Below are 27,319 nucleotides of genomic sequence, written 5' to 3'. Positions count from 1 at the left end.
AGTCCTTCGACGAGTGAATGGCAACGCAACGTCGCTGTCAATCTGGCCGTATTATTTTTGTAAGCGCGTGTGTAGAATATTGTGCGTAGTGATGCATTGTAAAGCCTAATCTCAATCTCTTATCTCCGGTAATGTGTATGGAAGAATAATTCTTAAACTCTGTAAGAAAATTCTGTTCTAAAAATTTCTCTGTGTTTCTGTGAGCTTAGTCGAAAGAGGAAACTTATGGAGTGGGGATAGAAGCTCGCAAGCCTTCATCGACGTTATATGTCTTTGATCCTTCGACAGGTGAATGTCAACACAACATCAAGTGCATTTTACGAACTATACTGTGGATGAATAACATCGCGAGTTTGGAATTTAACATCGTGAGGCAGTAAAGTAAAAAGATACTAAATTATGAATTCTGTAAAAAGATTTCTGTGCTCGTGTGACTAACTTTGTCCATAGGAGAAATTTCTGGAACGAATAAAGCAGAAGCAGGTAAGCGTTCATCGGCATCAGATGCCTTTTAATTCTTCAATGAGTCGAATTTAAACACGGAAACATTTTCATTGTTCGTCGAGTAAATTTCGCTTAATATAGTTGTCTATATAACATCGCAAGTAATCCTGAAATATATTTTCTATCTCGGGAATCTACGGTGAAGGTACAGAATCTTAAATTCCGTAGAAAAATTTCGTGCTAGAAATTTCTGTATTCGTACGACTTTGTCCATAGGAGAAACTTATGGAGTGGGGTTAAGAGATACAGCGTTCGTCGACGCCATGTGTCTTTGACTCTTTGACGAGTCAATGTCAACACGACGACGAGTGGACTTCTCGTGCTATGCTTCGGCGTGGAATCTCGTGTAGAGTGTAGAGGCACATGACGACAACTTTTGATGGAATTCGTGAACTGGATACGAAGCGGACTGCTTCAAAGAACCTGAATCGGGTAAGTACTACTCTCTCATTTACATTCTTGCGTTTTACCCGAGTGCAAATTTACAAGTTGGATGTTTTCGTGGTTATTCCATGGCCTTAGTTGTTGCAAGGCAATTCGTGATCCGAACCTAACCTTTCCAAAAACGAACTTATTGAAGATAACAATAATTATTTCTTAGTTCTGTTTGTAAATATATTAAAGCAAAGACGAAAAATATACAATGCTAACTGTAAGTATTAGTTAGGACACCTACCGTATGCGAACAAAATGTTTGCATGATATTTGGAATAATTTAAACTCGTAATTTCTTGTTATTTTATTATAAATCTCTTCTTTCATTCACATCCTATCAAATGTCTATTAATATAAAATACTACACAAAGTATAATTTGCCAGAGTATTTCAATAAATGTAAAAATCATACAGGAACAACATGATAGATTATGGTTATATTACGTTACGTTAACTGTACACTGAATCGCATCAATCTTATAACATTTCGGTTCGAATATCGCATTATCATCATCAACAAAGCTGGAAGGAACAAAAAGAGAAAACAGAAATGCATGAAAATCTTGCAGCAACGTCGATCAGATTACGCTCTCGACCAACATCTCGAAGTTTGTGTTGTTCACAAACACACTCTCTATTTGCTCTTCTCTCGTTCGCTTTAATCCGAAAGTCAAGTAGTGTTTTCATCGATTAAACTTCGTTTTCCAAAAAACTACAACGTAATGGAAACCGAACGGGGGAAGGTGGGAGGGGAGGCAAGAGAAAAGAGAGAAAGATGATTACGAGGAACGGAATGAAAAATATTAAAAGTACTTTACGTAGGTACTTGAAAATAAAAATCGTTGTAATGTTCGTCCCGTTTGAAACAGTATCTGCGCGTATTTTTTACGCGATGCGTGCGTACATAGGGGAAAAGGGACAGGGACAGGAGAAAAAAGAACGAAGGATAAAAATACAGCAAATAGAATTATATCTGGAATAGCGGGCGTTACGCGCGTCGGATTTCGCGCTGTAAATGCCATCGTATAAAAGTGAGACGAATAATGAAAATGGTTTTGCACGGCATGCCGCGTGTTCGGTGTTTCGAATTTGCCACCGGCCGTGCATCGGGATTATGAAAAATCCGTGCTCGACGTTAGAGAAATTTAATGAAAATTTTTTATCCACCTATTTTTTCAAACTCCTTTCTCCCGCTTTCCTTTTTCCTTTTTTTTTTCTTGTTTTCTTTTAATCATCTGCCTGATCAAGAATGGCGCGTTCAAACAACGGCGGACCAAACTGTTCGAAATTAAATTGGTCGAAACGATGCTTGTCTAGTAGTTAAATTATATTCTGGCCATTCAACTTTCGAGTTATCCTAGGAATCGGAGTACGTTTACGGAAAACGTATTGTTAAGCACAATGAATAAAAAAATTAATTAGACGAGGCAGCGTAGTACGTTCGAATAGCAAATATATTACTAAAAGAGGAAATTGGGATGTTATTTCGTGGATGAAACGAGAGCACGACCGATGTAGATTACGTTTTGCTCCATAAATACCGGAAGTATGGAAAGTGTAACGAGATAACTGTCGGTATACTTGATTTGTGGCTAGATGGAATATGTGGGATTTGATGTTATTGCCTGTGTTTGCGCGAAAGGGTCTCGCGAATATCCGCGGAACCACTTTGGCCAATGATGTGAAACAGTGATGGTGCGACTCTGAAAAACTGGATCAATTTCCTTCTATTGCGCGATATTAATCGACTAACTAAGAGGGAAAGTAGTAAGAGTGACAACATTTTTGATCGCAAAAGTTATAAATAAAATGAAATTTTAATTGAAGAGTCTGTGTTTTTAAACATTAGAAGATATCTACTGTAGATACTCATAGAGACTTGTAAATTCATAAAACAAAATTGTCTAGAGAAATAAAATTATATCCTAAATAGGATTCTAGGAAATTATGTATCCTTTTCTCAACTTGTCTCTTGGAGGGTGAGAGATGCACTTCTATCTCTTTTCTCGTTATTTTATAGCGTATTTTAATTTTCATTTTTATTGCGTTATTAACATATTAACGGCCACTGTGGAGTTTTTTTCGTGACCAAAGAATAACTACGTAAACGTAAAGAATAATTCTAAAGGAAAGAAACTCCAAGTATTTATTTCAATTAATCTTGAAATACTATATCTACGCGATATACTGCACACTCTAATTACGAAAACAATTATAAGTAGAGTACGTTTAAATAGTTCGCAGAATATAATTTTATTAACCGACGTCTGCTTCAAATAAATTGAAACAAAAATGAGAATATCCAGTGAATATCGAACCATAGTATTTCGCTATACACGGCACGAACACGTGATATATGAAAACAAATTTTTCAAACCCCTGTCTTTAAAAATTATAGAAGCTTTCAATTTTCACTATAAAAATCTCCATAAAATTGTATTAAAATCTCCTCTCTTTTAATCAGGTAGCTGTCATGGTGAACGTGTGGAAACGGCTGTTAGTTATGTCTATTAAATTGAAACAAGACGTCAGAATGTGAACAAGAGGACGAGATGTAATTTCAAGAACTCGTAATACGGGAGCCGAAGCAGCGGGGAATTCGATAACCATCGAGCACGGAAGTTAATTAAGACGATCATGCAATAAACATATCGAGCGTATCGTGAATAACCAGGCTTCTATGCAGTCGATCGAACTCGACCGCCGATCGGAGAAGCTTTACAATTAGCGGCTACATCGATTTCGTGTGTTTCGCCCCGAAGCGAATGCTTCAAGTTAGAGCATCGGCTTCCCAGGCATATTCTCTTTACGCGTGAAGTTGGGAGCGTCGTTGCTCGTCCATATTATGGCTAGTTGCCATTACGAAGCCACCGTAACACCGTCTCGATGAAATAGCTCTACTGTAACCCCTTTCCTCTTGCCCGTTTTGGCGTCATGAATATTCCACTCATATCGGGGAAACAATTCGTACTTTCCTTGGTAGTTGGAAAATTTAAAATTAAAATTATATCGTTGATATAACCAGGTATGCTTGTAACCGTATAATATTCATAGACTGGCAACCAAGTATTTCGGAAAATAACGGCACAACTATTTGAATTCATCGTATACGATAATTTCGCAACAATGGTGTGCGTAATGATGTGCCATTATTTATTTCATCGTCTCGTTATCCCAGTTATTTCGTTCACGTCAGGAAACAATAACGAAGTTCTCTTCGGCCCGTTATTGCGCCAATCGAGTTTCGAACTGCTTCGCAGACCGTGTTGTATCGCCGGTACGTACAAAGCAGCGTAATTACCGGTTTGATAACGGTATTACGGGTCGAGACGAAGGAAAAATTCCAAGCTTTTGCCGGCGATGGGAAACACGCACGAGAGAGATGGAAGGGTATAGTATACTGGATGCTTTAAATCCTCGACGAACGGAGCTCGTTCTCAACGCATCATTTTCAATTTCCAGGGTTATTCAGCGCGATGAATCAACGCTCATCGATCGTTGCTAGCCGCGAAGCAATCAGTTTTTGCATCGTTCTCCGGTAAGGAATGGCGTTCATGACGTTCAAAAGATTTCTCTCTCTCTCTCTCTCTCTCTCTCGCTCTCGCTCTCGCTCTCGCTCTCGCTGTAGCGAGGGAAGAGAAGAAGGATGATATCGATAGGAAACGGTATCTGAGGAAAACGTCTTCGCGTGAGGGCGACCTCCGAAAGTATCGTTTTTGCGACGACACCCAGCCATGGCTTATCATCGAGAGGATAAACGAACGTCATACAGTCGGATCATCCGGATTTGGATGGTTCGCGAATCGATCCTTCAATCGAACCCATGCCACCCTTCCTCTCCTTACACTTTGATACATTTCTTTCTCTCTCCATTTCTTCTTTTCTCTCTCTCTCTCTTATTTCTTTTCCTTTTTTAAATAAATGGCAAGATTTTTCGAATCGTGGATATTTATTCCTCTCGACGATATACAGAATCTCTGCAATCGCGATAGAATCGGGTAAGGCATAATTTTTCGTGAAAAAATAAATCGAAAATACACAAATGTACGAATGCATAAATTTTGCTTTAGAGAAATCCGATTTTGGAAGCCTAGTCGTGTTTGCATTTATGGACATGGGTAATGGTTTTATGTAGTTCTTGTCTTTAGTACTATCACATTTTCTTTCTATCTGTATTGTTCGCCTCCTTTGGTGCTTTTTATTCAAATGACTTCACAAATAAGGATAGGACTTTTTAAAATTAACATTCTCAATGCTGAAACTGTTCAATCTGTTGGACGTATGATATTGCATACGATTGTACCGTTCAAATGAAATTTTTATAAAGTCCTCGGGTATTACTTACATTTCCTAATTCTTTAAAAACAGTAATTGTTTCCTATTTTTCAATGGCGCCTGTTATTTTTTAAATACACTTGATTTAACAAAATCCCATAGAGAGAAGCCCATGAAGCCAAAACTTACACTCAGATGCGTGCCGATTTTCAAGATAGTTCTTCTTCTTAAAACCAAAGTCTCGCATTTAAAAACTTTATTGCACGCTTTCGACTGACTTTTTACGAAGGATCGTTCCTTAGGCGTTCTACCGCGATTGCAGTCACACCGTATATATTCGAAACATTTACGACCGTAGGATCAATCTGATCTTCTCGCGGAAGTGGCGATTGTTTCCTGAAATCCAAGGATGTAATTGGTTCTTAAGGGGTTGTAAAACCGTTGACAGGGCTGTAAAACGTTTTCATGGTGTGAGACACATAAAACCCAGAGAAATCCGTGCGATCGTGGAATTATTAGCTTGGTGGATATTTCGTCGAATAGCTTTTTCAAGCCAAAAGAATCCGTTATAAAATTACCGACAGAAGGCGTGTTCTTTCATTCTTTTCCCGTCTATTCTCGTCCATTGAAGCTCCACTTGACTCTATATCGATTGTCATTTCACCGGTAGTACGACGTCGATCAAACGTTCTATAACCCATTACCGTTCAAGTTGTCCCATCCAAAAACAAAATAGACGATCGAGGAGATTCGAAACTTTGCGTCATCGAGATTCCCCGAGACGATTGAAAATCGAGAGAATACACGGAGGTTCCTTTTAACAGAAAACTCTCTGTCTCTCTTTTCCTTTCTCTCTGTTTCCCTCTGTAGTTCCTTTTTAAAGCTCCGGTTGATAGCGTATAGATGGTAATAACGTGAAGTTAAAGATTTTCGAACCGGTCATATTGTCGATACGGTCGCCACGGTTCGTCAATTACCGAAAGTTGAGAGTATCGTCGGACCTTAGGGAGGCGGAAATACGATATAACTTTATCCCTGGTGCTTTCGACAATCTCGCCGGAAATAGCGTAGTCGAAGGTCGTGGGGAGGATTTCGAGAGAGAATCGAGACTCTGATCGCAGAATGCACCTTCTGAACATATATTCCGATCGAACAATACGATACTAAAGGGCTTGGAGGGGTTGAAGCAGGTTGGAGTTGAAGCATCGACCAGTTTTCTCTGTTCTATAAACCGGGGCCTCTGTTTGCCATTCGGTTCGTGTACCCGCAATCCCATGCGTGCTGCTCCAGCCAGAAAGAACAGACATGTTCAATACCTTGTGGCTTCCAGCTCACTATGCGGTTTTAATTTAATTACACGTGGCTGTGACGATGCAACAGGAATGCCGATGCTCGAAAGGAATGCACCGAAACAAAGAAAATTCGAGTCCTTTTTTGATTGATTTCTGGAATTTGATTGTTCGCTTTTTTAAAACAAAGGAAATTCTATGGAGCATATCCTGAACGTATTCCGCGAGGGTAATACAGCGGCTTGCTGACGCGAATAAATGCTACAACGTACTGGTTTTATCAATAAAACGATGGCGATTCATTCCTTTCATGGGTGCCAGATGATCTATGCTTTTTTGTAACACTGAAAATACCAGACTAGTGAAAAGGGTCGGAGCTTTTTTTTACAGAAACTTTATGGAGTTACAGGCGATATTGCCGTGGGGTTTTGAATGTTTTTTTTTTTTTATTTATAAAATGTATGGATAGAAGATATATCTTTTCATATATCTTTCATTTTAATTCTTTTGATACAAGTTTTATACTTTACTGGTTGGTATTCTAATATTCTAGTGATTCTAATATTAAGAAAAATTTGTTTATGGCTTAATCTATACGGAATTCGTTATTGTTAATTAAATTAACTCAATGTTATCTTTGTTACTTCTTGTATCATTCTTATTGGGTGGTGAGTTTATTTTAGACTTGTTGCGTAGAATCAGACAATTTTCATATTACGTTTTACCTTTTTGGAGAGCCGGATAATTCCTTCTGGGTAGGTTTTTCGTAGAATTGCAAATTTAATTTTGCACAGCGGCGTTAAAATAATGAAAAAAGAACAATGAATGGAATTCGTAATTATTTTTAATGTACACGATACAGTACGACGATTGGAAATATACATCAAATATATCGGTAATATTAACAATGCTATTCAAATTTGTTAACGCTAAACAACTTTATTTGAATTATGTAAATAAATTCGGAATATAAATCGAAACCGTGACGAGAACACGTCCCATTGATCGAACTCAGACGTTTGCATGTTGAAAAATCGTAGCCACAATCAAAATTCTATGTTTTATCGTGGCAGTATGCGAAATAAACGAAGCTTGTTTATCCGTGACCCACTTTCGATTCGATTTGTACTCCGGAACCAAACGAGAAGATCAGGACAGAGAAAAAGAAGATATCGACGGGACCGTCTATCGATATCATCGCAATGTACTCCCTTTTGCTGGATTTCCACGGAGCACAGAGCATCGTATCAAAACTAAATTTCGTCAAATCTCGTCATTCTCGATTGCACAGTCTATCCGTCTAGGGAAAACGATAGTTGATCGAGGCTAGAAAAATTGTTTGGCAGAAAATGTACATAAAATGGACTAGCTAAAAGAAATCACGTGACGTTAAAAGAATCGATTAGTGTTCTCTCGCATAATTAAAATTTATATTATAAGTAAAATTTGCAAGTTACAGGTTATTAATATCCAAATTATAAATATTAATAAATGTAATAAGTCCTATGATAGTACTTCCATAATAGCAATTATTAAACCAGAGATTTCGTATAATATTAAACATCTACGTACATGTTTCACGCGAAACGTACGGATCCAATGTTTAACTGAAATAAAGTATACGATAACAGACTTCTTCTTAGTTTGACACAGTGGCAATCTGACATCATTTCATGAAGTGATGTAATAAAGAAAATAAACGAAATGCATTCGCACTCATCTTCCTTGGCGGATGACGTGAAAATGTGAATTAAGATGAATCGCTCGAGTGTCGTGGTAAGCGTAACGAAACGCTAGAGAAATATACCAACTGCATTTGCCCAACTGGAACATATTTTTATCTCTTACAAAGATGGTAGAATACTTTTCCACCTTTTTATCCTACGTCTCTAAACAACAGAAAGATCCAACATGTAACTCTATCGAAGAAAGCAGATATTCATTGGTCTAGAAAAAAAATGTAATAAAATCTTTAAGTCGATTCAACTTATCCTTCCAGTAATTTACTCAATCTTTCTCCTTGGGAAATAGCTGAAACCGATCCTGGCTTTCGAAATCTCCAATATGCAGCTCGATGCGTAAACGACAGAGACTATACAGAACGACACGTAGAAAGCTTACCGTGTCTCGAGAATTTTAATCCGTTGGCGAGAATATTGAAGCTGGTCCAAGCCGTTTATTGTAACTAGGATCAGCCTCGTTTCCAATATAATTACATTCGATTGGGAGAGCCGAGATGGCGAGCGGTCCCGAAACACTTTGGATATCGCGGCAACTTCCAGTCGGGGAAGTTTCACGTCGTTCCGTCCTCGATTCCCTCGTTAAGCTTTCAGTCTAATGTCGAAATCTCGCTGGCCGCGGCTGCGCTCGCTCGTAGACATGGCTGCAGATGTTGGAAAACTCGAAACGTTCGCGCGGCTGCCGACTGACGGTCGGATAGATCCTCATCGAAGTTCTTCGATCATCGTAATTACAGTCCACCTAACCGAATCGTTGCCGCTATATCAACGCCACGAATTGCCATGTTAAAGTTCGTGGTCCGTTCTCGCCAACTTTCTCTCGTGACAACGATAACGAGTTCATTTTGAGATTGGCCAGCACGAATTTCGCGTTTTCGGGAATTTCAGGCTCGTTGATTGCGTGAATTATATTTTTCATGTGATGCATGTGATATGTTTAGGAACAAAAGTGGGCAATTTCCCGCTTTTTAAGTTTCAGAATTTTTAAACTTCGGAAGATAGTAGATTGCGGCTTTTTATGCGGTACATATTTTTCAAGTAAATTATATTTTTATCTGATATATTTGGATATTTTTAGAAGGGAAAATGATTAATTTCAAGTTTTTTATGCTCATAAATTTCAAAGCGTGGAGAGATAATTAGTAGATCGCGGATTTTTATGCAGTATAATTTTTCGAATATAAGCGAAGGGATAAAGGCTGTGCAGAGATTTCTTTGGCCTGTATATCATATTTCAAATATTTTACATATTAATGTTTTAAGTTCTCTAAAAACAAATCATTTACTTTCACAAATTTAGATGAGTGACAGCAAATTTCATTGCAAACTTTCAAAATATTCTTTACGATACCACTGCATTTATATAGTTAATCAAGATGATGATTTTGAGGCAAATTTGAACAATTGAAGCAAGAAGTTTCGGGTTGACCTTTTTCATTTTATTCAGCTTGGAGGATATGGATTTGAAGCATGTGCATAATACTCGAAAGCGTGAAATTAAATTGCAACTAAAGTAATGTACATTCAACATACATACTTCCGACAGCAGTATATTATTTTCACGCGGCTGCCGCATCCAAAATTCCATCCTGGAGGTGAAACAATTTTTGGCTGAGATTTAATATGCTGTTCCCCGTGAGAGTTGTATATCTTTTCTGGAACGATGCTAGGACCAAGGCAGAGAAACAGTAAAACAAAGAAGTCTTGCTAAGGAAAAAAGAAGTTTATGAGGAACTGGCTTGGTGATTCGTCATGCAGTCGTGATATTGAATACGCACCACGTACACGTGACGTCTAATATCGCAAAATTGCAAGTAAATCATCACGTAAAAGTTTCTTATTGCCAATGCTAAAATAATCTCTTGCACAATGATAACAAGTTACATAATAAAATAACTAAAGCCCTGCCACTAAATTTTATTAATTACAAAGGAGCTGATTATTTTATTCATTATATTATTTGTAAATTGTAAAATGTAAAATTGCTGTAAAATGTATGTGTAAAATCTATTTATCAGTGTAATTCTATAATTTACATTTAATGATTTTTATCTATTCGCTAATATTATATTACATTATTCTTACAGATTGTATTGTTATTACAGTTGAGAAATTCTTGTTTAAACATCTCTAGAAAATAAATATCAAGTGCGTACAAAAATTTGATTGACATTCGTGAAGATTTCAATCGTATCCCGGACATAAAATGGTAAAGATCGTTCTCAAGTAGAACGAGATCGATGCTTAAAATTCTGCCCGATCGTTTCACCGCGTAATTGCAGTCGTTAAGCCGGAATTTATGCCGCGACGGTGTCACAGCGTCGACCGGACATAATTCCGCGTCTCAGCGGGCGAAACTGCCTGCTTTATGGCTGTGTATACTCGACTGATTCGACCATTATTTTTACAATACTTTTCCACCCAATTCCTCGCCGTGACTTCCATTCGCGCGAAATTACTCAGAACAAAGTGGCTGAAGGGAAAAATCGTCGGCGGGCGTGCTGAAAGGCGTATTAATTCGAGATAAGTGACGCGGGATGAGTAAAGTAATTCTTGAAGGTAAAAAGTACTCGTGCATGCATCAGAGACGCCGAACAGAAGAGAAAAAGGGAGTTGAAAATAAAGATCGTGTAGCGATGTTGAATTCCAGACAGATTTTTGTTCATTACTTGCAAAATGATGTAGTAGAAGCTATACTTAATAATCAAATAAAGACAATAATTTCTAAATCAAGTAAAATAATCTTCTTATAGATTCGCATAAAAATTCTGGTATCTTTTATCATAATTCGGAAGAAATTTCTTTTGTTAATCATTAACGATTGGAACATATTCTTGCTGAGCTCATAAAGAACGTATGATGCATTGAAGTTAAAAATCAGTTCTACCAAAGCTAAGTACGTTTATCGTTTAATTAGTTAATAAAATTCTGAAGTACAATCTTGCTTATCGAATTTGAAAGAGCACAACAAATATTTTTGTTACGTGCAAACTCCAATATAAATCAGTGCTCGCTCTCTTTCGATACTCTACCATAAATGTTTACTTGATTCTCAGACACTCGTCATCCAACAATTTTCGCAAATCTGTATTCGCTATAATAAAGATAGCACGTAAAGTTTCTTTATCAGTCCAAATAAAGCGTTCTCTTTATCACTCGACTAATGAAAATATCTGTTACGATTTTGTTCAGTATCGGTGATCCTGAACCAAATAACGATCTGCATTCATTTAAAGTCAGAGATTTACCTGAGAAAATGATCGATTGCGTTTTCTCTTACGTCTAGATTAGGGGCTGAAATCTCTCACAGAGTGGAAGAAGGGTGCCATTTAACTTGTTAAAACTCCGTTCCGTGGTGGAACGGAGTTTTACTGTGCCTCGCGTGGGAATTTTCACCGGACGAGAAGAAGGCAAAGAGAGTTTTGAAGAAAACAGGCGAGAGAGAAAGAGAGAGGGAACTGTCTCCGTCGAACTTACGAGAATAACGACGTTCGTTGCACAGAGAAATTTTACTTCCACCAGGAGTAAAATCGAGATGACGGGTCCTTATGCGCGACAACGACAAGCGAACCTGACATGGGTACAAGGTACAAGCAAGACGCGACACACGACAGAGGAAATACGGCGAGAAGTCGATGGGTGGTGGGAAAATTGCAGAGAGAAAACGCCGGAACAGAGAATGTAAAAAACTAAGTAGGAAGAAAAGTAGGAATTACCAGGTCAGCTGGTAAATTGTCTCAGAGATAAGATTGAAGAAAACGTATAGAAAGAGAGAGAAAAAGGAAAGAGAAATATTTATGTGGTATGGTATGACATCAGGGAAGGACGTGGCGTGAGGGGTGATTGTTTATAAACGTTGTCAAGATATGTTAATGTCGTCAAGGAGTGTTGTGAGCGTTACCAAGGTTTGTTAAGGGAAAAATTAGTGTGAAAAGTGCTGTCAGAGTTCAATTTATCGTGGTCGAGAGAAGTTCGTCGTGTTGTTGTGACGTAGAATTAGAGAGAAACGAATACGCGAAACGCGATATTATATTCGATTTTGTGAGAGTGCAACGTTATTGTGTTTATCATACTGTTTTTTCTATTAATTAATAATATAACATTCCTGCATTTATACGAATATGAACGGGATGATTAAATTTGACGAAACACAACCTAGCTAATGATAGAACTAATGTACGAGATGCTAAAAATCCGATGAGAGGCATTTTAAGAAATTTAATTTAATTTAATATCAATGAGGATAAGGTAAAAATAATTGAAATAATTGTACACATTTGAACACGAAAGATAATCGAATTTAATAAAGCGAAAGTTAATTAGAGTATTAAACTAATATACGGATCACCAGCTATACGATGAAAGACATTTTAGAATCACTAAATTAACGCGTTAAATTTAATAAATTTAACCAGTCTACTATGATCTCTATTAATATATTATTTTCGAATATGAAATATAAATGATTTAATGAGTCTACTATGATCTCTATTAATACATTATTTTCGAATATGAAATATAAATGAAACATGTGCAAAATATATATGAAACACGTGTAAAGTGGGCACTAAAATTTATAAGCGCTGTGTGACACCTGTGTGGGCACCGTTTAATAACATCAATGTCTTCCCAATACGCACGCAATGCATTGTCGAATGTATTGTATGTATAATCGATGGGGAAAGCGTAGAAAAAGAAGGATGGCAAGCGAAAAGAAAGAAGAGAGAGAAAATTTAAGGAGAAGAAAGACGTGAGATTTATTTCGTGACGGTTCTAGTTTGATAAAAAGACGGTAAAACACGATTGGATTAGAGTTAGTCGCAATTGGTCCTTTGAATCCCCTGTAAGAGAGACTTGATGAAATACAATATGAAGTCCCTAATCAGAAACTGCTGTAAGAAAGGGAGATTTTAAAGAGGGATGATGAACCAAAGAAAAAGAAGAAAAGGTAAGCGAGAGAAAAATGGATATGGATGAAACGAAGATTCTAAGAAGATTTAGTATGAAATATACTAAATAGCTTAGCAAATGAGGAACCCTTGTTTCGAAACATTTAGACGTTACTGCGAACATTATTAAAGACGAAGAGGAAGAAATATTGTATGTTGGAACGTTTATTTCAATGCACCGGCGAAATTTATAGAAATCGCTTGAACCGAAGCATGGTACGATGCCCCAGGGAATTTCCATAAAATTTGTATGCTAGAACGTTCGACATTTACCCGAGGAATCTCTCTTCAAACTAATAAATATTCCCTTACGGACAGTTTTAAAGTCGATCGAACACGGGAGGCGACGCCGATATCCGAACCGAAAAATTCTTCCGCGAGAAATTATTTTTCCTTCGGTGGAAACGCTTTCTCGCCTCTTCCCGCAGATAATTAGATTTATTAAGTCAGCCTTGTTTACACGTCGTTGGAGCACGTGATTTATCGAGGAGAGCGCTTCGCCAGAGAGACCGATGGTAAAAGGGGAACGAAGAGGACGCTTGGCTACGAAGATTATGAGGTGAATTCTGTCCAACCTTTTTCGTCCTCTCCTTTTTCCATCGCCGCTCTCGTCTTCTGTGTTCTATTCGAGCACTCTTTTAATCAACCTCGATAAAGCTGATTCCTTTAAACGAACTAATTAGCCCGGAGAATAGTCGAGGTCGGGGCTGTTGTAAAATATTCTCGGCTTTTGGAGAGTTCGACAGAGTACTGAAAACCTCACTTCCGCAAACGAAAGAGCGCTATCCAATGAGAATACCGCGGCAACCAGAAACTTTCTACACAATGATTAATCTTCAAAGCAGTTTTTCGATCGATAACGATATTCCATGGGTAAAAAGAGTGGAGAAAGACCGTACAGTTGGATCAATTATAAAACATGGAAAAGAAGCTAATCCAAACCGTCGATCGCAGAGATTCGTACATGTCTAAAAAACATAGGAACGGCTCCCTCTGCTTTCCGCGACCAGGAAACGCCAGGCAGAAAAAAACAAACGTCCACGCGGTTCAATTTCAAATATCAATTACCGAAATATTCGGAAACGTAGAGCCGCGGGAGTGGCTCGATTTGAACGCAGTTCATTTTCGTTCCTCTGATACTTTCGTCGGGTCGACGAGTGGCGAAAGAAAAAAGATAAAAAAAGAAACAAAAACAGAAATATAGAGGGGAGAAAGGATAGAAGCTGAGTGGATCGTTATTTTTCGCGGCACGTGTAGCGCTTTCATTACGTACACGTTAGTCCTGAAGCGGTAACCGATGCCGTTCGATGAAATTTTTATACATTCGCCGCCGGTGCGGCGTTAAAGTTAATCGGGGATGAGAACTGCTCGATAGCGGCAGTCGCGTATAGGCGTTTTTAGCCCGGACAGGAACGCCGGACCTGGCCCACATTCGGCCGTTGATACGCTTAGATAAAACTAGCTCCCAACCTCTCTGACCATCCCCTAAAACCAGCCTCTCCTAAAAAAACGAGCCTCGTTTCGCCACACTACCGCTATTCGATTCGATATATACGAAAAAACCGATATTGTATCATCGTCTAAAATGGTATCGGCGTGCAGATGAATATATACTATTAACGTGCTAATTGTAGATATACTTTTTTTCTTTTTTATCATCGCTACAATGAATATGTGTCTACTTTCTCTGACGCATTTTCTTTCATTCGTTTTGTTATGTCCAATGATTTTTCTTGTTTTCGTGCCTTTCTCTTCTCTCAAGCTGATTCATTCGAACTGATGTTAAGTATTTATTGGAATCGAGTTGTCGAAGAGTATTCATTACGATATAGTTTACAAACGAAATGATTCGGTGTTCGGAGAAATTACAAAACTGCATAGAAAGCGTGTGTCACGATTGATATAGAATTGAAAGTTGTAAAAGGTAGAATATTTAGAGTAGAAGGGAAGGACAATTTTTTACGATCATTTATTGAACTATGAATATTTAATAAACACATACGACAGCGAAGTCACGTCCCTTCGCGAAGTCATAAAAATATAAAAGTGCAAAAGTACGTGTATTGCGATCGATACAGAGTTGAAAGTTACAATGACCAGTGTAGATAATTCCAAGTAGCAAGAACTATCTTCCTTAACTTCCTACGATCGTTCTCTCGCTCGATTCGGCTGGGATATCAGTCAAACAGAAAAAGATACAACCGTTCTAATAGATAGAGACCATTGTGACAGTTTCATTGAAAAATATCCGGCTTAATAGGCGCTATATATTCGACGTTATCACTGACACGGGTCACATAAAGCAACGCAGGGTGGTGGCTACGATTAAAGAGCGGCATTATAGGACGAGTTATGACGCTCGTCAGGTTTAGAAATTCGCGTCAGCAGATTCTGCCCGGTCGAAAATTACCGGCTGTCTGGCGAGTAGAAAGGGATGCACGATTTTCCATGGAATTTCCATATCCTCGTTTTGAGCAGGGTAAAAATAGAGAAGAAATCATGGCTCGTAAACAGTCCAGGTTGAAACCCGAAATGGGTCGTTATAGTTGATCCTGAAATCACTTGATTCCGAAAGAGGGGAAGAGTACTGGGTCGGCCACGAACGAATAGGGGTTGAAACTGTGTGGCGAAAAAGGGTTAGAGGCGGCCGATTAAGCGACGAGCGTAGCAAAGTTATCTACCCGGCCAAGCTCGAAATCTCTCTCATAAAAGTGGTAACAACCCCTGTTTGGGAAACAATGGTGGCGCTACCAGACTCTCGAGGGTTCGTAAAAGTTTCGGACGCTTTTGTGGAAAGGGTGAAAGGTGCAGGCGTAACGAGGGAAAGGGAGGCACTGACGAGGTTTAGAATCGGATAGAGAAGAACGCTGGAAGGTAGAACAGCGCACGGATTTCGACTTTAACTCTGCTAAAGCTGTCCAATAAATATCGGACGTTGGTTATTAGCGTTTTAATTCGACCAGCCCAAAGTAATTTAATCTCTGCTGCTTGCAGTGGGAAAGGTGACCGTGGTAAAGATATCTACCTTCGTAAATAACGGAATAATACTAGTTTCTCGTGTACTGGCAAATGTAAAGGAAATGGATTGATGAATTATTAACTGATTGAGAATTGCGTTGTTGCGATGTTTGTAACCTTTTTAAAATACCAGCCTTTCAGAAGTAAAATTCATCAACTCGACTTTTCGAAATTTCTCAATTTCACTGTCTAAGTATTAATTAATATTGAACTTCTCTAAGAATTTTTTAACTTATGAAGTTAATCAATGTAGTTCCTGAGTAACTCATATATAGTGCCCGATAAAGAAAATTTGAATAGGTAATGGATATGAAACAACACCGTAATTTTACGAAGCAAGATTGCATTTGACATGATCAGGTAGAAATTCGTTTATATGAAATCCATTTATTTCATCCAAATGTCCGATTCAACGAATCTGCGTTGATTGAATCCAATTATTTGAACGTGTATTATTATATGAATGAAAAATCATAGGTAGTGGGCAGAATCAATGGATTTCAATTATATCAATCTGTAGTTCTCTACTGTGGTATAATACACTGTACTATATTGTACAATAATATAGTTGAGAATATAATCGTTAACTATATAATCGAAGAATTTCTAACATTCACGTAGGCAAGAACTAATTTTAAACTCCCTGTTATTCGTCACATAATGCTTTTTAGTCTAAAAATCTAATATAACATGATTATAATTGTACCGTTTTCACTAAAATTACGATGAAAATTTTTCCGTTGATCAAACCAAGAAGTTGATGAAATAAGAGGAAAAGAGGATATTTCTCTTGCGTTTCTGTTCTTTCGTTTTTGTTTTTGAAACTCGAATTCTCGCAGCTGAAAGTTTGAAATTTTTAATTCTAATTCTCCTGTCTTAATTGTTCTGTCTCCGTTCCATTCTGTTTTCAAAAACTTTCTAATTGCTAGCTCTTCTCTTGAAACTACGTTTCCCTCAGCAGCCATTGAAAATAAAGAATGCTCTCACTTCGAATTTTACGATGCTGCCCAACTGTCTGAAAATAAAAAGTTTCTTCTATGAAACAAAAAAAGAAAAGTGGAGAAGAACGAAACAAAGGTTACTTTTCTCTGCTCACGATCAACGTTGTTTTTTGCCGTAGAAATATCCGACTGGATGATAGAGAGGAACGTCGTTTGTCACGACAAAATACCCTTTCTGGAAGTTGCCGAGGAAAACAATTAGATGACCTATCGCATGATTCTATCGACATCCTTCAAGCAGCAACCTGCCAGATGGAAGTAAAGTATGAAGCCAGATGGCGTCGACGTTTTGCCAGACACACATCGCGTTCCAGAATTTAATTGGTAAGTTCACAATTTTCCTCCATTTCGGTAATTTCTCTCTCTCGAAGTCACGTCTTTCCGTTTTCGTCGATCAAACTTTGATCAATTCTTATTTGATCGTCAACCGAGTGAAACGATGGAGCCAGATTCTGCTCGAATTTTCGAACGTTGAAAATTGACCACGTAAGTTTCAGGAAAATCTATTGCGTACCTGATCAGATATTTTACGGGGCTACCACTTTTTTAACGTCGAAATCAAAATTTCAAAAAATCAGATGATTGTTCACGGGGTGAAATAAGCAACGCGAATTTTAAATCGGGTCTAAATGAAGGAAAATTAGGAAATGCCGTGAACATGACCAAAAAGGGTCATTTCGTCAGTGGGAAAATTTCGGTCCGCTAATAAACGCAAACCAAATAACTGAGCTGCATCTCTGAAAATCGAAAGGTTAACTTGCTTTGCATATTTACACTACGGTGTAATTTGGAATTTCGTGAAATTTCGTCGACAAGTTATCGACAACTTTTTAACATAATACACCCATATTTATTCAATTCTGGCACATAAAGCCAAGGGAAATTATTAAATACGTTTGATTAATTCCCCGGTTATGACGAAAAACCATCTTCCTTTAAAGGATAATTTGATAAATCGATGTCCAACCAGAACGTCACTCGTTTTGCGAAAGAGACCTCAGCAAAGAGGAACGCCGACCGCTTAATTAAACCGAGAAAATGTTGTCTCTCATACGGATCGACTTATGGACGGTGGTTGTAATTAAAATGGTATCCACCTCGAAAATGTACGACTAGCTCAGCTTCCACTAATACTACTTCTCTCGTTCCTCCAATTCGTTTCATTTCACCGCACTGCTGCTACAGCTATTCCGCCATTCTACTAATATTCTATCAGCATAGCTTTTCCGCTGGTTCCATCGGATCTCGTTATTCTTTATTTTTCTTTTTTTCTTTCCTTTACGCGTATCCCTTTAAGAGACATTAATATCAGTCGCCTTTCTATTTTGAACGTTCGAAGGGTAGCCATGCAACATCCTGTGTATTCGTCCACGATTTTTCGATGAAAAAAAATCGGCTGTCAAGGGAAAAAGGTAACCAAAGAATTTATCTGACCGGGCAAGTAAAATGGGTCTCGCTCGAAACATATTCGATTTGATATTTTTGTTATCTGTTCTCCTTCCTTTTTTTTTCTTTTTTATTCGTCCGCTCTATTTTTGCTCGATTCCTTCCAGTTCAGGATATAACCATCGGTCCTGACAATTGACTAAGGCTTTGTTTTATAGCTTGCTCATCGATGCCCGTTCGCCTGGACGCGTTTATCTTTCATTCGTTTTTCGATTGTCGAATGGAATTTTATGGTCACTTCGACGTACACATTGCAATAATTCCGTGTATTGTTTCTGTATCACAATTTTGCTTAGCCTTCGCAATATTCAATTAATTTAAGATATTCTTAATTCATAGTTTTAATTATAACGTATAATGTATGAGAAGTATTTAACAGAATTAAATATGAAGAGAATAATATATTCATCGTATTTTCTCTTTTTTTTTTAATTAATCGAAGATCGTTAGTGCGCTGGTGATTTGACATTAAATCCTTTTCATAAACGTTGATTATTGTGAAAAAGCACACTGTTTTGCTCTGGGTTGTTATAGCTTGTGCGTATTTTGCATCTTTAATGCTACTTGATTATTAAAAAGACTGTTATCAAGAGGTTAAAAAGCTTTGAAATACTCCAACGCTTAAAGAGGTAGCAAACAAAAGCAGCATGAAACGCTTCTTCGTTTCAACCATTGTTCACGTTATTTTCAGTAACTACAGCTTCCTAACAAGTTTTCCCTTCTGCGTCTCGACTAAATAGCAAGAAGACGGTATTTTAAAATGATAAGTTAAAAGTTCAAATTCAAATTTTCGAAATAAAATTAACATCTGCAGATTCAGATTCAAATTTCCAAAATAAAATTAACATTTACATATTTCAACTGAAATTTCCTCAACTTCAAGCTCAAGCTCAAGTTGAAATTTCCTAGTTTACATTTAATTTCAAATCTTCCAATATAAATTCAAACCTTCAAGTCTCACTTCCTACCTTTAAATTCAACTTTTCATATTCAAGTCGAAGATCAAATTTTTAGGTTGAAATTCAAATTCAAAATGTGAAGATACTCTTATCTGATCTAATTCTTATATTCAAAGCACGTCAATATTTCATTTCTTCAGGCCTAGTCTGATGAGTAAGCGACTCGATCTACTGTTTCGACTTTCGTCCAGTAACTTCATCGCAAAAGTTCTCTTTTTCTCTTATATCTTTCTTACTATATAGACTGTGAAACAATCGTTCGAATTCTAATGATTCGACGCAATGATTTTACGCAAGAAGTACACCAGTCTCGAGTGATGACCGTGTGTCTCTTCGTCAAAAAAAGAACGTCAAATTTCATCGACTAGTGTAGGAAAAGCATTCGAAAGGAAAGAAAGTCGAAATCTTAGTTTCAAAGCCTGAAATCTCATCTTCCAACAGTTGCGAGCAGCGTGAAACAGTCTCTCTAGTGCTTTTCAGCTTTTCCAACCAGTCGAGTTTATCTCTTCCCACTGTGACACGTCGGAGAAAAGAGCTCGTAGGACTAACTTGTTCCTTGAACGTCGCGCCCCTCACAGAAATGGCATGTGTCGTGAAGACCATCCATACGGAGTTCTTTTCGAAATACACTTCCTACGACAATAATAATTTGTCTTCGACCATTGCTCTAAAATCGAATAGCTTTTTCCCTCGCCAATTTTGTCCTTATTTTTATATCAAATTTTAAGTTTGAAAATTAATTTCGTCTCAGCGAGTTCGAAGTCTCGAAAGTATTCAAGTTTTATAATAGACGAGTTTCTTAGAAGTCAATCTAATTTCGGAAATTTCGCAATTTTATTACCTGAGTACGAGATTAATGGACTTCAAATTCTTAGGAGTATAATTTGAAAACTGAAACTTAGGTAGGGAATTATTTTACCTACTGAATATGTTATGTACGCTCTATGAATATTTCCCATTCAATTCAACTTTTCAAAGCAATAATTCACCAAATAAATTTATTATACCATATAAAATCAACAATTATGAATACAGAAATAAACTGTAAAAAATATATCATCAATTTATAGAGTTCATTCATCAATATGGCTTCTGAGCAATACATATTTCCTGAGAGCAATCCATCGTCGGCGACATAGTCAATTACTCCGATCCGGTCGATATAGATCGACCATAAACTGTCCGATACGAACGGTCCTTTAAACAATTTTAACTTACAGCCACGTTCTATTTTTCCAGTGGTTCGCCAGCTCGCGAGCTATCGCCGACCCATTTTGGAATGTTAATTATCGAATTATATGAGGCGGCTCTAATTTAATTACGCAATTTCGCGGTCAAACGGCCCACACGAGCGCCACGCTGTCCCCATAAATCCAATAGGCGGGTAAAGTGTTGAATCGTCGCTTTCGGCTTTCGGTCAGTAGAGAACCATTTCTGTCGTATTTCCTCGCCTTTTCTGTTCCAAACCATTCTTCCTTATTTTTCCTCATTCATTCGGTTCTTCTATTTTCCCTCCTCCTTGCCTCGGAAGCCAGTTCTTCCTTCGAGCACACCTTCGCGCATTTACTAAGCTGTGAAAGTAAAGCAGTTCCTTCTAAGCGCAAAGTGGTCTCTCATCTTTGAAATGCCAAGCTACTTTCCCTCTGTTTTTTTACGCGTACATTCTCCGCCACCTTTCTTCACTCGAGACTGCTGTGCCTCCCTTTCTCTTCCTTTCCTCTTCGTTCACCGCCTGCTTCGTTCACTCTCTCACTCTTTGTATAATATTTCGTCTCGCTCTCTTTCTCTCTCGTGTTAAGAACATAACAGGAAAACGAACATTTTGTTTAGGGAGCACGAGTACCTGGTCGAGTGTAATCTTAATGAAAAAAGGCTTTTTACTTGGCAACTTTTTTCGTACATAATTAAAATTCCGTAGCTCTCTATCTTCCCCCCCCCCTCTCTCTCTCTCTCTTGTTCTCTCGTGCACTTGTCTGTTTTCTCTGATCCGTGCCAAATGCATTATCATGTTACGGGTTTCTTCTCATCGGTAAACACACGACGAATATTTTTCTGGGAAAGTAAACATTACGATAATACTTGATGAGCCTCCGAGGGTTCTTCTTGTTCCTCTTCGTCTAATGCGAATTATTTTGACCATAATAAAGGAGAAAGATTGACAAATGCATAGTATATCTAGTGGATTAAGTAAGCAACGTGATTAGAAAATGATTAGAAAATCGAGCAATTTATGTGCGTTTGGTAAAAATCGCATGGAAGCAGGCAGTTGTGAAGACACATATCGTCTCAATCAGTTGACGCATAGAATGCAGGTTTTATAATATGCTTGTGTATTTTTCTGGCCTTCGGTGTTTCTATGTACAATAATTTACTAACTAGTAATATTAGTAAATTGGTAAGTTATAAGTTACAAGTTAGTATAGATTTTTCTTCTTGAAATATCCCTCTGATAGAATAATCAGTTAATTGACAATTTGTGAAATTTACTTGCAAAATTTCACGTTTGATTATCAAACTTGTTATCGGAAAGTATGCAAAGTTACTCGCTAATAATAACTTGTAATTTGTAACGTGTGAAATTTCATTAATAAACTGAGGCCCTGTTATAATTGCAATTCTTCGAGGTCGCGTGAAATAACTCTCGGAAATTTCAACAAAAACTTGAAGATCGCAAAGAAAAGGATTTCATGCATATTTGTGACATTTCGTATTCCGTGAAGATAAGCTTGCGAATTTCCGCTAAGCAGGAATTATTCGGAAATTCGAAGATCCGAAAATTCTCAAGCCAGGAAACACCGGATTCCACGGGATCGCGTTACGAACACGTTCGACTACGTGTTCCTCAGGAAAGCTACTCACAGGCTCCAACAGCTTTTCGCGTAATTTTCGAGTTTGAAACGTGACAAATGATTCACTGCCTTCGTACAGCTGTGAAGATTCCCAGCTTTGATGCTATGCTACCTTTAAACGCAGTACAGAGAAACCGTGTGAATCCTGATTTCATGTATATAACTTCTTTCCAAAATCTTTTCCTATTCCTTTTATTCGCTGCCAAGTAGTTTTCGCTGGTACATCGTGTACAATTGAACGGTTCGAAACCTTTTCGATACAGGCTGGGAAAAATTTGAAAATTGCACTCGATTCGTCGCTTCAAAGCCATTTAAGCCAGCGTGACGTCAGGCTGCGGCCGTATTACCTCGCCTCGAAACGAAATTGCGGAAATAACGCACGGGAAACGCTCGACCTCCAAATATCTTGCTAACCAATCGCGTGGCTATGCTTCTGTTATCACTCTAACATAAAATGAAACTGTGTCGATCGAGGTTCTGACATTCACCGTCGTTCAATCTTTTATATCCTAAGATTGCAACATATTTTTATAGTATATATATATTTATATGATATTTGAAATTGAATCGAATATTCTATGCTTTTACAAAAGAGAAATTAAATGAAAACGAAATTATATCTGAAAAAAGATTACTAACGAACTATATTTCATAATGTGTGATTTATTGATATTGATTGTTATAATAATAATCTCTACTATGTATCGGATACATAGCAAATTCCTTTTGAACAATTTCTGTCGAAGTTATTATAATTTTTTATCACGCTATATGAAATAATATTCGCATATTTTCGTGGTCCGCCGATCAGCAAACCATCCGATTTAAATGCCATTGGAATTATTTGAGGTCTAGTCGATTATCCTGTGTATTCATCCCCGATCATTAAATTGCTGAATTGAAGAACGAAATCCAGAATATTTAGCATAATAACGAAGGCATAAAGTTTATATATAATACGGTAATGCGTATGGTACATATTGGAAAAAATGTAAAATATAATGAATGCAAAAGAGGAAAATTAAATTTGTCAACGCGTATATGTAACAACGCGTACCAACTCATAAATATTGTTATTAATAATTCACTCACACTTCTCAATTTTAGTACTAATGGAGTGTAGTAGTTTGATGTTAATGGAATAAAAGTGTTTTCACTGGAATTAAGATAGATTAAAGCGACTATGGTTTTGACAGTTTAATATTTTGTGAAAGAAAAAGAACTGATACTATGTTTTGTCACATGTCACATAAATTTCTCTTTCTAGCATTCTTTTCTTTTTTAATTAAATTTGCAAATGGTTAATGGACAATTTACTGTCCATGGACAGTTAAACGTAATAAATACGAGTTTATGTAAAAATTGTGTAGACGACAAGTCGGAACAAGATTATTGTTGAAAATTTGTTTAAATATATTCCGCAGTGTTTATCGTTTATTTACTGTCGCCGACACGAATTAATGTTCACTCGTGAAAAATTCAAAGGTATTCGGTTTTCGAGGGCCTGGCATTTTATTCCGCTCGTGTAACAATATATATGGATCCGTTTGGAGGAAAAATAGAGCGCCGAGAACGTCAAAAATATAGGCAATTTTCAAGTTTTCAATTCCCCGCCCCGACCAGTTTCGACACGAGACTTTACCGTGTCCAATTTCATTTGGAAAACTGGAAATTCGACCGGACAATAGCCTCCTTTCTCCGTTGTCGGGCGCTCTAACGAAAACGTGCTTTTATCAAAAACTAGTTAATTTGAGGAAATAACACCTAAAACAAAAAGGAGGAAAAAGATAAAATAATTCTGCAAACGATATCATAAATTTCTCCAAAAAAAATACCCTGTCCAAAAAAATATCTCCCATGTCCAACATCCACTTCCAAAACATTCAATTTTCTCACCTCAAATTATCCCTGGGGCAAAATAAAAAATATACAACGCGATTACACAAGGTAGCGTGTTGAGTTCGTCGAAAAACACAGGAAGGGAAGGAAAATTCGTGAAATCTGCTGTGGTGGAATGGCGACGTCGATAACGGCCGTTCGTGACGAGCATTCGATTGCTCCAAACATATTTCGAGCGAGGAAAAATAGGCAGGAACGCGGTGTATATTCGCCTGCTGATTATCTCCCATGGTGCAGCTGGTTTTTCGGACGAGAAACGAAAATTAATCATATTTATGGCCGGCTCTCTCCCGTTCTCTTCCTCTCTTTCCATAAATAATGCGCGCCTGGAATTCGCGTGGATCAATTTATGCGGCAGCAGCTAACAGCCACGGAGAGAGAAAGAGAGAGAGAGAGAGAGACAGAAACAGGGAGAGAGAGAAGGATCGATTTCGAGTTCTTGTAGTACGCGCAATCGATCTGACCCGACCGATAAGACTCTCTTTTTCACAACGATCCATCATGAGACCGTTGTTTGGCCTGTCTACCAGGTCAACAAATCACGAGTCACTTTCGGATCAGGGTAGGCGCGTGTTCAACCGTGTCCGATTCGTTTCTCTCCCTTTCGTCTTCTTCTTGTCCTCGTTTCGAGTACATTAGCGTGACGAAGGGGTGAAATTCCAGTGCAGTGGAGGGGATGAAGACAGTGACAGATCAGGAATGAGAAGCGATATACTGGTCTGTTGTTGGAAACGTATTGATTGGACCGCGTTAATCCCTCGCTCGATGGAACGATGAGCGCCAGCCAGGGAATTTATGATCGATCGATCGTAAGGTGACAAAAATGATTCATCGATCGCCAGTCAAGTTTACGAGCTTTGTCCTACCGTCATCCATTGTTCCATCAGCCTGTGAAACCGTTTGAATTTCCGCGTAGAATGGATTTTTAAAATTGCCAGAGTATCCAAAGTTTGCTAGATAGATTCGTGTCTGGCTATTGACGGGTTCATTCTACTGCCATCAATCTAACCGCTCTTTCTTCGATTGTTGACTGATATTCGCGTTTCGTAGCGTGGCCGATGTAGTCGTGAAATCAAAAACACGCGGTCGTGGAATGAATTACATGGGAAATATCGAACTACATTACTGTAATTTCCAATGCTCGTTGTTTGCCCCGCTGTTTGCCTCGCTGTTTGCTCGTTATTTGCCCGATATTTGCCCGATATTTCAATATGGGACAATCGAAATTGCAAGTTACGTCTGTGAAACCGGGACTCTGCTCTTAAATTCCTGGCGAATATGCGCCATCGGAAATGATAGGCGGCGCACGACACCGACTCCTCGAGTTTTGCATAAACAGCGAAACAGGCTGCTTCCGGTCATCCATCAAAACCGCGAGTAGACACAGGCAAAGTCAACAAATCACGGACCACTTTGCGCTATTTACATCCAACATTTCGTGTCAAATAAAGTATTGGTAAATATTGATCGAAAATAATCTGCGTTGGAATAAAATAAATACGACTACTTTGCCAACCACGAGCACTAGTCGTGGTTAATATGAATTTTCCCAGAATACTGTAGGATGAGATAGAGTTACTTGATTCAAAATGATTAATTTGCCTTATAATTAGACTGTGAAGAATTTTTAAGTCTCGATATTTTCGTTTACCACCGTAACAACTTTAAATCGTCATTCAATTAAAAATAAATCAATTGGAAAGAAAATGAATGAAGACGAATTCAATGAAGGAAGAAAACAGAGTAAGATTCAAATAGGGAAAATTGAATCGAAAGCATGTCGCGAAAACGGTTTCAATCTACACGGAAACGAGCTAAAAAGGACGTAGCCACGATATTCGAATCGGTGAAATATTCATGGACGGACGCAGGTGCAGTACAATAGCGTTAACGAAAAAATTGTTTGAAATGCATGTACAATGACGACTTTATTTCGACATTAATATAATACCGTCAAATCTATGGGAGATCAAACACCAGTGTTTTGTAACCTAAGATAAATGTGTTTTGTCCGTGTGATTGATATTTTGTTAACAAAAATTGCAAGCTTTTATTAATCCCCCTAGCGGCAGATTAAATACTGTTAACTGAACTGTGGAAGTTTATGTACAAACGTACTTTTATACACACAAATAAATGTCAAACATAAATAGAGATCTGTTTCACTTTTTAAAAACGACAGCTGCTCTTTTTTCTCAAAAAAATCTTTCACCTCAACGTGTTATATTATTCTACATATTTTTGCATATTATATGCGTATTATCACGTGGAACTTTTTCACAAATGCATAAAATTTGCAATAAGACCGCGAGCTTTTACCGAACGAGGTAAAAATTAGTCAAAATCAGAGTGCAGCGTTTGATCGATAAAACTCCTCGATTAAATTTCATTTAGCTTTCATATTAATCGGTCGAGAATCGAATATGACTTGTCCATTATGCCATGTTACGGCCGATCTTTGATCAAACAACCGATCGTTCGGTTAAAAATAGACGAAAAAAAGAACCGAAGGAATATATATTGGAAAAAATCGGACAGGGCCCGATCGATTGGAAAATATTGGTGGGAAAGTTGATAGCCGGAAAGTGGCTTTTTCACTTTGACGCCGGCACCGAGAATCGGATTCAGAAATAATACAACGTCGACGTCCGACGAGCGGTAAAACGAAATGATATCCAGCGAACACGGCGTCAAGCGACCCTTAACCTAACGATTGTCTATGAGCAAAACGAATCAACCAGACAAGGTTATTGCTGGCGTGCGACGATCCGTGATTCCCCGTGAAATGATTATGATCATCGATTAGCATAAATTCCTCGCTTTTCTTTCATACTTTGCTTCCGCTCTTTACCATCCAATCCCTAGAAAGGTTATGTCTTCTCTCTAATAGTTGGCGATCGATTTTCAAAACTTTTATAACCATCGCCTGGTCCGCGTTTGCTTCCGGGACACAGAG

General features: G+C 37.9%; 1 protein-coding gene and 1 long non-coding RNA gene across 5 annotated transcripts in view; one reads left to right on the top strand and one right to left on the bottom strand.

The window, feature by feature from the left end:
• Positions 1-27,319, bottom strand: part of LOC117153173 (zwei Ig domain protein zig-8) — a 116,433-nt gene that overhangs the window by 47,596 nt on the left and 41,518 nt on the right. The gene's annotated exons all lie outside the window — the stretch shown is intronic.
• The window catches only part of LOC117153174 (uncharacterized), a 79,637-nt gene that overhangs the window by 37,563 nt on the left and 14,755 nt on the right, over positions 1-27,319 (top strand). For 2 of the 3 annotated variants that reach the window (XR_013059535.1, XR_013059536.1), the window contains exons 3-5: positions 210-483; positions 721-936; positions 17,330-17,534. This is a non-coding gene — a long non-coding RNA (uncharacterized LOC117153174). The remainder of the gene's footprint in view (positions 1-209; positions 484-720; positions 937-17,329; positions 17,535-27,319) is intronic. The other variant, XR_004463563.2, reaches the window with a different exon arrangement.

This window comes from Bombus vancouverensis, chromosome 11 (assembly GCF_051014615.1).
Source record: "Bombus vancouverensis nearcticus chromosome 11, iyBomVanc1_principal, whole genome shotgun sequence".
Classification (NCBI taxonomy): Eukaryota; Metazoa; Arthropoda; class Insecta; order Hymenoptera; family Apidae; genus Bombus; species Bombus vancouverensis.
This window is presented reverse-complemented; position numbering and strand designations above follow the sequence as displayed.